The 14,115-nt window shown below is 36.3% G+C and overlaps 2 long non-coding RNA genes across 2 annotated transcripts; both read right to left on the reverse strand.

Annotated features, from left to right (window-relative positions):
- Positions 1–6,934: 6,934 nt before the first annotated feature.
- LOC119288563 lies at positions 6,935–7,533 on the reverse strand. The gene is made up of 2 exons (XR_005141220.1): positions 7,382–7,533; positions 6,935–7,284 (listed from the first exon to the last, which is right to left on the reverse strand). It is a non-coding gene; the product is annotated as an uncharacterized LOC119288563 (long non-coding RNA).
- A 5,715-nt stretch (positions 7,534–13,248) lies between these two features.
- On the reverse strand, positions 13,249–13,853 carry LOC119288564. The gene is made up of 2 exons (XR_005141221.1): positions 13,707–13,853; positions 13,249–13,607 (listed from the first exon to the last, which is right to left on the reverse strand). It is a non-coding gene; the product is annotated as an uncharacterized LOC119288564 (long non-coding RNA).
- Between the last annotated feature and the right edge of the window lie 262 nt (positions 13,854–14,115).

Here is a 14,115-nt window from a genome sequence, read left to right on the forward strand (position 1 = left end):
TGATCATTCTAATTGATAGTACCACCACCACTTGGAATAGAGGTGTACTGGACCAAACATCCCTGACAGTGCCATAATAAGTATTCCCTTATGTACTCAGAGGATGAATGGTTTTTGGGCACGGACCTTCGAAAGAAACGAAAATTTCACAATGCGATCAGCTTACCGTATGTTGGCAGACAAATAAGGCGAAGGGAAGACTGGCTAGAAGGCAATGTGGGTTCTTATAACTATGAGGCCCAAGCTAAATCATGGACCTCGCTCTGGTCGGTCCAAGTGCTAAGAAAGATTCACAACTTTTTGTGAGACTAGCTAGGCACACCATACGCACTGAGGATGTTTGGCGTATGAGGAAAATGACCGACGATGCCAGGTCTGCGGGACGCGGTATAGTTGGCGACATTCATTATTATAGTGTTCTGTCGCCTGATGTGTCTGGGCTCTGGTAGATGAGGACGTTGCTGATTATATTCAAGCATCGACTGAGCCAAATGCTAGGCTTCGGTTCTTTTTGGTTATCAATGATTTACCTCAAGCCAGTATGATCAAACTGGTCATTACTTTATGAGCGATATGGGCAGCACGGCGCAAAGCGATCCACGAGGGAGTTCTTCAGAGTCCACATGCTACCCATTCTTTTGTTACCAGCTTTATATCTGAACCTGAATCCTTGAAACAGCAGCAAATACTAGGACAGGAGCAAAGGGGTACTGGTACATGGACAGCTCCGAGCATGGGGGTGGCGAAGATTCATGTAGACGAAGGTCTGGCAAGGAACGGGAGAAGCGGCGCATCCGCTACAATGTGTCGTGACCACACATGCCTCTTTCTGGGGTTGTCAGCCATGGTTATCGGTGACATCTTAGATCCGGCGAGACTGGAGGCCTCGCTTGTCGGAAAGCTTTGGCACTTGAGTTGGACTTAAGTTATTATCGCATGTGATAACAAAATTGTTGAGGCGGAGATAAAGAGTGGAACTAAAGGGCGGTATAGTGCGATCATCAAGGAGATATGTGCCCGTGTGAGAGGTTTTAGAAGCTGTGAGTTTATTTTTTGAGGTCGTGCTTTGACCGTTGATGCACACAATTTAGTTAAACTAGCAAAAAGGCTCGTGCGTTGCAAAAAGAGAGAAAATCCACTCATATCTTTAGCTGGATCAGTTGGACAAACTATGCGTGGCCGGTTGGCAGGTTATGACTCGACAATTTTAAATTTTTCTCCGACCTGGCCCATAGTGCGCTACCAGATGGGCTTCCTCTGTTGGGCCAAAACGGGTGGTAAGTAACGAAACCAAATAGCTTACGTGAAATTAATTAAAGCGAGACCAAACGAAGCGGGACGAAACTAAGAATATCACCTCTTTTTAATAGTATATATAGGTATAGATTTTCTACTTCTTTAGATGTTGGTCGCCATCTGTGGCTAGGAGTACCCCCGGCCAATTTGTTATTCCTGTAAAACAATCTCTACTTCTTAATAAAGTTGTGGTTTACCACTCAAAAAAATTGTCTGGATTGGTCTGGTCTTACTTGGTTTTCTATTTTTTTATTTACATTTTTCTATGTTATTATAATGGGTTTCTATCAAAAAAATGTAAGGGAGGGGATTTTCTCGCTATTAGCTCGCTTCGATCTCTCCAATCAGGTCGCTACATTTTTCCATTTCCTTTTTTTATTTTAGTAGTTTTTTCTATTTTCTTTGGTTCTCTTCGATTTTCCTTGTTTTTTTCTTGTTTTTACTGATTTTCTTTGGGGTTCTTTTTAAATTCTTTTTTCCCAACACATGTCTAATATTTTCATACAAGTTCTAAATTTTTCGTATGTACTAGTAAATAAAATTATACTCCCTCCTTCCCGAATTACTAGTCGCAAAATGAATAAAAAGAATGTATCTAGAATTAACATACATACAGATACATTCATTCATGTGACAAGTAATTCCGAACGGAGGGAGTACTTGTTTAATATTATGCAAATACATGGTTGACATTGTTTTTTCAAATATATATTCTGATGTCAACTTTTTTTCATACACATTGTACATTTTTCTATACATCTAAAACATTTTATATACATTTAACATTCTATGAATACATGATTGACACTATTTTCAAATACTTATTTTTATCATTATTTTCAATTCATGTTAAATGCTTTCCAATTACATGTTGGTTTTTCCCGAATGATACAAATATTTTTTAACTAGATGAACATTTATTTACATTTGATAACCCTTTTTAAAAAATAGCACAAACACATCTTTTGAAAAGTGTGAACATTCATTTAAAATGTCACATACATTTTTTGGAATGGTACTAGACATGTTTTTAAAATATCATGAACATTGAGTACCATGAACGTTTTTTAATAGTTGTGTGGGTATTTTTTTTAGCACAGCATAAACGTGTGCTAACACTACATAAACATTTGGTTAAACACTACAGAAACAATTGAAATATAAATATTTATATTTTAAAATATTTCGGAAGATAAATAAATAACAGAAATGAAAAAGAAAAAAATTGAAACAAACGAACGATCGAGGGGAAGCTAAGAAGAAGAACGTTTCTTGGGCTGGCCCATTTATCACAGCAAGGTAGGCAAGTGTACTGAGCGGCACATAGATGCGCCCTACATAGCGCACCCTTTGCCCTTCAGTAGACTTTCTAAGTGCCGGCCCCATTAAGCTCTCGAGCGAAAACTCCCTCTTGGAATTGGGAAGCTCCTGGAAGGTATAGGCCAGCTTTTTGTTGTCGTTTATTACTCCGTGTTTGTTTTCTCACCTAGTTTTAATATTCACCGTTTCCTTTTTTTTCAAAACTAGTGATCATTTTCAAATTTATTTTCTCAAAGTTTGTGTTTTTCTTACAAATTTACGCATATCTTTCAAAGTTATGATTTTTAAAAACAAATCATGAATTTTCCCCACATTTTTGAATATTTTTAACAATTCATAAACTTTTTCAAATTCTTGATCTTTAAAATTTAAATTTCAAGAATGTTTAGAAAAATCTTGAACTTCTTTTAAATTCTTGCAAAATTTTATATCACTGAACTTTTTAAATCTGACAAAAAACTGATAGTCGGTTTTTAAAAAGAGTAGTTGTTGGTTTTTTCGAGAATAACCAGAAAAAAGAGGCAAGCGTACATCAACCAGACAAGGAACCGAGTGTGTGTAAAGCGCAAAACCGAGCGTGCTTGTGAACGCTGATGTGCCAACTAGCGCCATAAGCATTGTAGAGGAGCTCTCCTGCCATTTGTTGCGTCAAAATAGGTGGGAAAACGCATAGGGACCACCCGAGCGTAAATCAGCCAGACAAGGTACTGAGCGTGTGTAAAGCCCAAAACTGGCTGGCCCAACTGAGCGTGCTTGTGAACACTGATGCGCCAACTAAGCACTGTAGAGGAGCTCTCCTGCTATTTGTTGCGTCAAATAGGTGGAAAAACACATAGGGACCATCGCTGGCCGGTCAATTCCTATCATACTGTACAAACCCGGTAGCGAGTAAAGATTTTTCGATGTCGTACAGTTGAAGCGGTTTTTTTGCTTTCAATCAGGGTTTTTCATTATAGCTTCTTGAAAAATATTGGAAAACTTATTTATTTTAAAAATATCGAATTTTGATATTTTTACAAAATCCAAACACTCTTTAAACATGAATGTTTCCAAAATTTTGAACATTTTTTGAATTTTTTGAAACTTCCCCAAAACAAAATTATTTTTTGAAAACACAAATATTTTTTAATTGTGAAAACATTAAAAGAAATATTTTTTAAAATTTGAATATGGTTTTGAACAAAAAAATTTGGACATTTTGTGTAGAACCTGAAAAGGACAAAAGAAAACAAAGTAATAAAACTGTGAAAAACAAACAGAAAAAGAAAACCTGTAGTGAGGCGGAAGAACACATTGCCTCAGTGCCCCGATGCTGGAAGCCGGCCTGATAGGCCGGTCCAAGGCCCCCTAGGTCGGCTTCTCCTGGGCCATCACCCCAACCCATGGATCTGAGAAGGGCCCGAAGGACTATTAGCGTACGACAAGGCAACCGGCGTCCAGGAGGGCTCCTCCAACTAACTAGGATCGTGTAACCCTAGACCCCGATACCCATGTAGGTTGCGGGTAGGTTAGTCGATAGACACAAAACCTTAGAACAATTGCTCAATCCATCGATCATTGTAACCCCTATACATAAGCAATATGCACGAGCAGGGAGTGCAATTTAACCTCCTCCGCAAGGGCCTGAACCTGGATAAACCCCTTCTTATTTCCCATTCATTTTAATCATCCGGCCAGAGTACCTTATCAAGTGATCTGCTGGAAATAAATCTAAAACCCTCATAAATGGGTTAGGGCCAGGCAAAAGTGAAGGTGTGCGCCTAGCTGGTGAAGCGTGCACACTCATCTATGACCTTCAATCTAAGGATGCCATTTACTCTGTAGCGAGCCCATGGTACATCTGGGTTGGAACGCTGCTTAGGAAATCTAGACTTAATTTGCAGGCAATCCAAGATGGGATCTATAGGCAACTGTGAATTCCATCACAGTCACTATCAGTTCATCGTTGGTTCGATTCCTACTAGAAAATTGGATCAACGATCCTGGATGGATATGTCCATTGCTAAAAATCGTGGCTGTTGAGAGTCTCGGTATGGCCTGTAGCTAGAGGACACCGACACCCCTCACGTCCTCTACCCGCACCACACAAACCCAGCTTATCCAACTCCACTTGCTTTAAGGTTTATGTGCAATAGAAGTAGTGTTAAAACCAACCACCATGCTCTTGAACCTATGAAATCAATAGTCAATTCCGTTGGGTTGCCTATGTGATATTAAATTTATATACAACATGCTTGATCTATAAAGTTGATAACACTTACTAAGAATATTTCAAAATACAATGTTTGGTGCTTCACAATCTATTACAAAGTTGTGTTCACCCATCCAATGCAAAAAAAGTTATGTGAATGATGTTAACATAATAGCAAGTAGAGAGAGAGAGAGAGAGAGAGATTAATTCCTGATGACCATCATAGGTCCATTATAGTACACCTAGGACTGCCTGAACCTGAATAAACCTCTTCTTATTTCTGAAACGGTATAATCTTCCGACCAGAGTACCTTATCAAGTGATCTGCCGAAAATTACTCCACCACCTCATGAATGGGCTAGGGCTAGGTTTTATTTTTATTTTTATTTTCTCCTTTTCTAGTATTTTGTTTATACTTATGTTTATATTTAAATATATTGTAAATACATATATTTCTAAAAATTCTTCATTAATTATTAATAACATTCATCGTGCTAGAAAAAAGGTCATGAAACGTAATAATTTGTCACCCAATTGGAGAAATTGTTCATATCATTCAAAATAATGCTCGTATCATTTATAAAATGTTTGCACATTAAAAAATATGTGTTATTTTTAAAAATGTTTATTAAATATATAAAAATTACTAGTGTAATTTAAAAAAAATGTTCATACCATTCTAAACATGTCCAGGCATTTTATTTTTATGTTTGCGGTACTTTTTAGTAAATTCTCTTGAAATAGAAACTTTCTAGCCATTTTTTTCAAAGTTTATAACATACAAAAATGTTTGTAAAATTTACAAAAATGTTCATAAACACATACGAAATGTTTGCGCACATTTACGAATATCTGGATGTCTTAATTTTTTAAGAAGTATCTATTAAATTTACAAAAATGTTCCTAATAGTAACGCTCTTACAAAAATTTGTGAAGATAAAAATGTCTGTAAAATTAAAAAAATGTTCGTAATATAAATGTTTTCACAATTTTTTTGAAAGTTTGGAAGTTGGTTTCTGATTTATTTTTTCGAAACTTTGAGCTCCATGGAGATCGGGATCCAAAAATCCACTCTCTACCAACTATATGCATGTATCTTGTAGCAAGCCACAAGCAGGGTTGCTACATGATCAATTGCTCACTAGGTAGTGTGTTCTCTTCATTTTGGGCAGATCACGAGTGTTTGACATCTCTCTCTACATTAGTTATCCTTTTCAACTTGAATTTTAAGATGTGCAGAATGTGCTTTCCTTGTTATTCCCTCGTCATTCTAGCATGGATCCAAAGCAAAACTGAAATTACTAGCCTTAAAAAATGTCTCGCTATCTATGTTCATAACATGCCCATTGGACTGCATGGTGAAAGTGAAGGTGTGAGCCCTGGCTGGCGGAGCTGCCAAACTCGTCTGTGTCCTCCGATCTAAGGATGACATTTACTCTGTAGCAAGCCCATGATGCATGTGGGTTGGAACCCTGCTTAGGAAATCTGGACTTAATTTGCAGGCAAGCCAAGATGAGATCTTTAGGCCCATGTGAATTCCATCACAATCACTAACAGTTCAACACTAGTTCAAATCCTAATAAAAAACTGGATCAGTGGTCCTGGATGGATATCTCAATCGCTGAAAACCGCAGTTGTTGAGAGACTCGGTACGACCTGGAGCTAGAGGATGCCGACATCCCTCACTTCCTCTACCCACACTAAACAAACCCTAGCTTATCCAACTCAAATTTCTTTAAGATTTGTGTGCAAAAGAAGTAGTGTTAAAACCAAACACCATGCTCTTGAACGTGAGAAGTCAATACTCAATTGACCTATGGATATTAAATCTATCTACACCATGCTTGATCTATAAAGTTGATAATACTTACTAAACATATTTTAAATTACAATGTTTGGTGCTTGACAGTCTGTTACAAAATTGTTGTTCACCCATCCATTGCAACAAAAAGTATGTGAATGATGTTAATGCAATAACGAGAGAGAGAGGGGGGGAGAGAGATTAAAGTCCATTTTTTCCGCATGACCATCATAGGTCCACGACAGTAACGAAGAGACAATGAAAATATGGATAGAAATAAGTATTTAGTCTGTAAATGGTAGGTGACAAATCTAGCCACAAAATTGTGCAAGCAACCCACTAGTTTTATTGAATATTAAAATAACACCGATGATTTATAAAACATAAAAAATATGATCTCATCCACACATCATTATTTTGAGAACCATAAGGTTGATATTTATCCACACAAAATAGGGGAGATAACAGAACTATTGTGTTGTTGCTGCTGCTGGTGTGCAATTAATCTTGCAGGGACAGTTGATGAAGCATTCTCCAAGATTTGGCCAGCACAAGTTATCTATTTTACAGCAGAATTCCCATCCAGGGAGCTGGTGCCCATCTTTATAACAAGGGGGTCTGGTTACATGGCTTACTTTGCTCATCATATTGCTCCCCTTGTCGTTTATGATTCCACCTAATTAACACAAAATAAAGAATAGACTTATCATCTCATCATATAAACAATAAAATTCCACAATCTATATCCTCCCAAAAATTGAGTTGTTAATTACCATATGTGCCTCCAAGACAAGTCAAACACACCACAAGAAGAGAAAAAAGTAGCACAACTCCTTGCACATTGTTCCTCATGTACTTGGTCATCATCACCGAGGAACAGAGGCCATTAATGGTTCGTACTCTTGTAAGTGGGGTTGATGAGTGTTATGACCGTGAAGTGCTTGTTCCATGAATGGTTCATATATATAGGAAAAGCTTCTTCGTGTTGATGCATGAAGTTACTGAAAATATTAATGCTTGGAGTTATGACTAGTCTGAATGTCCAATTTTAGTTTCACTTCTAAAGATGCATGGTTCCTTCCTTTTTTTTAAAAAAATTGATGCTTTGTCATATGGCGTAAGTTACTTTAGTGCCCTTCTAGAATTGACCGCTTGTTTTTAGGGGTATAATTGACAGCTTATAATGGGTATCTAAAAACTGGTGCATGGCAATATTATGCTTAAGGCATTGATAATAATTGGTATAATATCAATAATTCCTATATATATGATGCCTTATCTGTATAATTATTAATTTCTCCCTTGGTATAAGAGAACAAAAGTTAAAATCCACTAAGAATGGTCTGCTTAACATTGGACTTGTTTTTTTATGTGAGCAACTGTTCTCAAGTATATCAACAATTTCCAAATACATTTTTTATTTTTTTATCGCATGAACACACATTAATTATGGGATGGCCATTTTATAAATATAAGATGATGATTTATTGTCATATACATGAATAGTTTATATCGAGGTACTTGAGCATTTTTTATTTTTTTATACATAGTTTTCTCTCTCCAATATTAAGTTGGTTTTGATTTTTAAAATAGATTAGTTTCCCCGAAATTTTCTTTTATTAGAATAGTGAAAATGCCGCGCCGGCCCAGCTAGGGTAAATTTCATTAGGCGGAGCTTCCCGATTCTTGGGACTCCCTATATGCTGCTCCTTGCGGCTGAGTGCTGACAACCTCCCCTTCGCACAATGCGTGCCCGACTGGGCCGGCACATCGACACCACGAGTGGACACCAGGGAGCGGGAGAGTAGGCGCTGGCCTGATCCACTTTGGCGACCATTTTTAAATTTTGAAACATTTTTTTGAAAATGAATAAGCATTGAAAAATGCAATGATATTTTGAATTTTTTTTCTAAATTTTGTTTTTTTCTAAAAGCCATTTTTTGGAATTTAATACATTTGTCGAAAATTCTGAACATTATTTGCAAACTATGACCTTTTCCTAGAAAACCAACAATTTACGAAAAATGCGATAGTTTATAATTTGTAGAACGTTTAAAAAAAATCTGATTTCTTTGATAACACAAACACCTTTTGAAATTCCGAACAAAATATGAGAATGGGAATATTTTGTGAAAACTTGAACATTTCTTAAATTTAAATTTGAAGTGAAATTTCCAAAAATATATTAAAAAGGAGACTTTTTGAAAAAGTAAATAAGAAAAATAAAACAAGAAAATAAACAAAGATAAAAATAAAAAGAACCCAAAGAAAACCGGTAAAAGAAACATAAGGAAAAAGAACAAACGAAAACACTAGTAAAAATCGGATCAAAACCTTCTGGAAGGTTCCCAAAGTCGACAAAAGCCCGAAGGAACATTGTGGAACGTTCATACAACCAGAGTGGCGCGGCTAAAATGGGTCGGCTCTTCCTAAGCGCTAGCGTTAGTTCTCTATACAAGGCCCGGCATTTTACGTCGAATGCTAAAATAGGGTTTACGCCATTCTCCAAAAAATGTGCACTTTTTTGAATATTTTGAACAATTTTTAAAATTGAACATTTTTGTAAAAATACGAACAAGAATTTTGTACATTCTTTCAAAAAACAAACACTTTTTTAAATTCTAATCATTTTTTGAAAATTATAACAATGTTTGATAAACCGACAATTTATGAAATGTGCAAATAGGTTTTAAATGTGCAAATAGCCTCTCCAAAGTATGATGGCTCCTTCTCCATGTGATCTGTACCGATGGACTTGGTTTGCAAAGGAAATTCTTCTTCGTCTTCAGCACATAGTGAAAGATAAAAGTCTACTCTCGAGTCCAGAAGGGACGCTTCACCAAAGACGAGTCTCTGACCGAACTCTGAGAACTCCTTGGAGTTCATATCAGCAACAGACTTGGCCTTCTCCTTTTCCTTTCTAGTAACTGACTGCGTGCTTGTTGATGGAGAGCCTCCCGGTAATGGCTTCCCCTCCAACAGAACTTTGGAACAGGGCTTAGCAGGGATCTCTTTGGAACAAAGGCTTGCAGCGGTGACAAAATTCTTCTAGAGGTACGACAGATGGTTTCTAATGAAGAAGCTCCATTTATTGGGCTGGACCACTTATGACAGTGATGAAGCGGCACGTAGACACGCCCTAGACAGCGCACCCTTTTCCCTTGGGTAGACTTTCTATGTGGCGGGACCGTTTAAGCTCTCGAGCGAAAACTCCCTCTCGGTTTTGAGAAGCTTCTAGAAGTTATAGGCATGCTTTTTTCTGCCATTTATTACTCGGTGTGTGTTTTCTCACTCGGTTTTAATTTTATTTTTCCAAAAATAATGAACATTTTCAAATTTATTATTTAAAAATTATAATTTTCAAAATTCATGAACATCTTACAAAATTTTGTTTTTAAAAATATCGTGAACTTTACCCACATTTTATTTACTTTTTTAAAATTCATAAGCTATCCTAAATTCTTCAAATTTTTAGAAATTCATAAATTTTTAAAGTTCTTGAACATTTAGAAAGTTCATGAACATCTTTAAAATTCTAGGATTTTTTTCATTTCATTGATCTTTTAAAATTTGTCAGGAACCTGATAGTTGATTTTTAAAATGAGGTGTTGTTGTTTTTATAGAAGAACCAGAAAAAAAGGCGAGCATACAGTAGCCAGACGAGAAACCGAGCGTGTGTAAAGCGCTAAACTACGCTGCCCCAACAGAATGTGCTTGTGAGCGTTGATGCGCCAACCAGCGCCATAAGCATGGTAGAGGAGAGCTCCTGCAATTTGTTGCACCAAATAGGTGGGAATACACACATAGGGACAGGTGCTGGTCGGCCCATTCATGTCATACTGTACAAACCCGGTAGCGAGCAATACTTTTTTCGGTGTTGTACACTTTCAAACGGTTTTTTCATTTAAATTGGGGGTTTTCGTTGTCGTATTTTGAAAAACATTAGAAAAGCTTATTTATTAAACGTTAAGCACTGAATTTTGCATATAATTTTAAAAATCTGAACATTTTTTAAACATGAATGTTTTTCATAATTCTGACCATTTTTCAATTTTCAAACTTTTTTTCAAAATACGAATATATTTTAACAAGACAAAAAAATTATGAAAAGCATTAACAGAAACAATTTAAAATTACTCAAATATTTAACAAACGTGAATTGTTTTGAACATTTTGTGAAAACTCCTGAAAAGGAAAAAAGAAAACAAACAAGTAAAGCCAGCAAAAAGACTAAAGGATATGAATCCTTAATGCCTCATAATAATGCACGACTATTTTTTATGCATTATTCATCAAATCAAAAATGCCTTTCATGCATGTGTGCCCCTGTATTGTGGCCTAGGGATCCCTCATCATGCAGGAAGCCGGCCTGATAGGCCGGCCAGGGCTTCCTATGGTCGGCTTCTCCAGGGCCATCACCTCGGCCCATGGATCCATTTAGAGAAAGGCCTAGAGTATTTGGAGCGGGTGACAGGGCGACCGGCGTCCAGGAGGACTCCTCCAACAATCAACTACGATAGTTTAATCCTAGACCCCGATCCCTATATATGTTGCGACTAGGTTAGTAAATAGACGCAGAACCTTAAAGCCATTGCTCAATCCATCAATCATTGTAACGCCTATACATAAGCAACATACATGAGTAGGCGGTAGGATTTTACCTCATCCGTGAGGGTCTGAAGCTGAATAAACCCTTTCTTATTTCCCATTTGGTTTAATCATCCGGCCAGAATACCTTATCAATTGATCTGCCGAAAATAACTCCACCACTTCATAAATGGGCTAGGGCCAGGTAACACTTTTTTCTCCTGTTTTATTATTTTGTTTCTACTTCCGTCTATATTTAAAAATATTGTAAATACATATATCTTGAAATATTCTTCATCAATTATTAATAACATTCACCGTGCTTGGAAAAATGGTCATGAAATGTAATTATTTGTTCGCACAATTTGTGAAATTCTTCATATCATTCAAAAGAATATTTGTATCATTTTCAAAATGTTCACATGTTTCAAAAAATGTGTTATTTTTTTAAAAGTGTTTATTAAAAATATAAAAAAATGTCAGTGTAATATGTAAAAAAATATACAATTCAAAAAAATGCTGGCTCTTTAAAAATGTTCAAACATTTGAATTTTATGTTAGTAGTATTTTTACTATTGAAATAAAAAAAATTGACAATTGTTTTAAAATTTTATAACATATAAAATGTTTGGAAAATTTCCAAATATGTTCATAAACACTTACAAAATATTTTGCACTTTTAAGAATATGTTGATGTCTTAATTTTGTTGAAAACTATCTATGAAATTTACAAAAATGTTCCTAATAGAAATGCTATTACAAAACTTTATGAATAGGAAATGTGTGTAAAATTTAGAAAATGTTCCTAATAGAAATGTTTTCACAACTTCTTGAAACTTCATAAGTTGGTTCCTATTTTTTTTCCAAAAATTTGAGCTCCATGGAGCTCGGGATCCAAAAATCCACTCTCTACCAACTATATGCATGTGTCTTGTAGCAAGCCATGAGCCGAGGGTTGCTACATGATTAATTGCTGACTGGGTAGCTCACGAGTGTTTGACATCTCTCTCTCTCTCTACATTGGGTATCCTTTCACACTTGAATTTTAAGATGCACGGAATGTGCTTTCCTTGTTGTTGCCTCGTCATTACAACGTGGAATCAAAGCAAAACTGATATTACTAAAAATAACTATACTAAACTAAAAACAAAGAAAACTTTTTTGCATGATTCAAATGAAAAATCTTTCTCAACGATTCCTATTCTACTAACAAGAGTAGACATGCAAAATGTATTTGTTACTGAAGAGAAAACTGTTCCATCTATGTATGTTCTTAACATGCCCATTGGACTGCATGGCGAAAGTGAAGGAGCACGCCTAGCTGGCGGAGCAGATACACTCATCTGTGACCTCCGATCTAAGTATGACATTTACTCTGTAGCGAGTCCACGGTGCATGTGGGTTAGAATGCTGCTTAGCAAATGTAGACTTAATTTGCAGGCAAGCCAAGATGAAATCTGTAGGCCCATGTGAATTCCATCATAATCATTATCAGTTCAACTCTGATTCGAATCCTAATAAAAAATTGGGTCAACGGTCCTAGATGGATATGTCCATCGCTAAACATCGCAGTAGTTGATAGAGTCGATATGCCCTGTAGCTAGAGGACGCCGACACCCCTCACTTCCTCTACATGCACTAAACAAACCCTAGCTTATCCAACTCAATTTGCTTTATGGTTTGTGTGCAAAAGAAGAAGCGTTAAAACCAAACACCATGCTCTTGAACCTGGGAAACCAATAGTCAATTTACCTATTGATATTAAATCTATATATACCATGCTTGATCTGTCTAGCTGTAAACATATTTTAAATTACAATGTTTGGTGCTTCATAGCCTGTTATGAAACTATTGTTCACCCAGCCAATGTAACAAAAAGTATGTGAATGATAATAACACAATAACGAGTAGAGAGAGAGAGAGAGATTAAAGTGTATTTTTCATGATGTCCAACATAGGTCCACGATCAGTACACCTAGGAGGAGACAATCAAAATATGGAAGAAAATAAATATTTAATATGTAAATGGTAGGTGACAAATCTAGCCACACAATTGTGCAAACAACCCATCGGCTAGTTTTATTGAATATTAAAATAACATATTTCATTTCTAAAACATACAAAATTTATGATCTCATCAGCACATAATTATTTTGAGAACCATAAGGTTGGGATTTATCCACCCAAAATAGGGGTGATAACGAAACTATTGTGTTGCTGCTGCTGCTGGTGTGCAATTAATCTTGCATGGACAGTTGATGAAGCATTCTCCGAGATTTGGCCAGCACAAGTTATCTATTTTACAGCAGAATTCTCGTCCGGGGAGTTGGTGCCCATCTTTATAACAAGGGGGTCTCGTTACATGGCTTACTTTCCTCATCATGTTGCTCTGCTTGTCATTTATGATTTCACCTAATTAACATAAAATAAAGAATACACTTATCATCTCATCATATAAACAATAAAAGTCCACAATCTCAATCGCCCCATAAAAATTGAGTTGTTAATTACCATATGTGCCTCCAAGACAAGTCAAACACACCACAAGAAGAAAAGAAAGTAGCACAAGTCCTTGCACATTGTTCCTCATGTACTTGGTCATCATCGTCGGGGAACAGAGGCTATTAATGGGTGGTACTCTTGTATGTGGAGTTGATGAGTGTATGACCGTGAAATGCTTGCTCCATGAATGGTTCATATATATATAGTGAAAGCTTCTCCACGTTGATGTGTGAAGTTGAAGAAAATATTAATGCTTGGAGTTATGGCTTGTCGGAATGTCCAGTTTTAGTTTCACTTCTAAAGATTCATGGTTCCTTCTAAAGTTTTTTTTTCAAATTGATGCTTTGTCATATCGTGTAAGTTACTTTAATGCCCCATCTAGAATTGATCGCTTATTGTTTCCGAGGGGTAGAATTGA

Source organism: Triticum dicoccoides, chromosome 4A, assembly GCF_002162155.2.
Source record: "Triticum dicoccoides isolate Atlit2015 ecotype Zavitan chromosome 4A, WEW_v2.0, whole genome shotgun sequence".
Lineage (NCBI taxonomy): Eukaryota > Viridiplantae > Streptophyta > Magnoliopsida > Poales > Poaceae > Triticum > Triticum dicoccoides.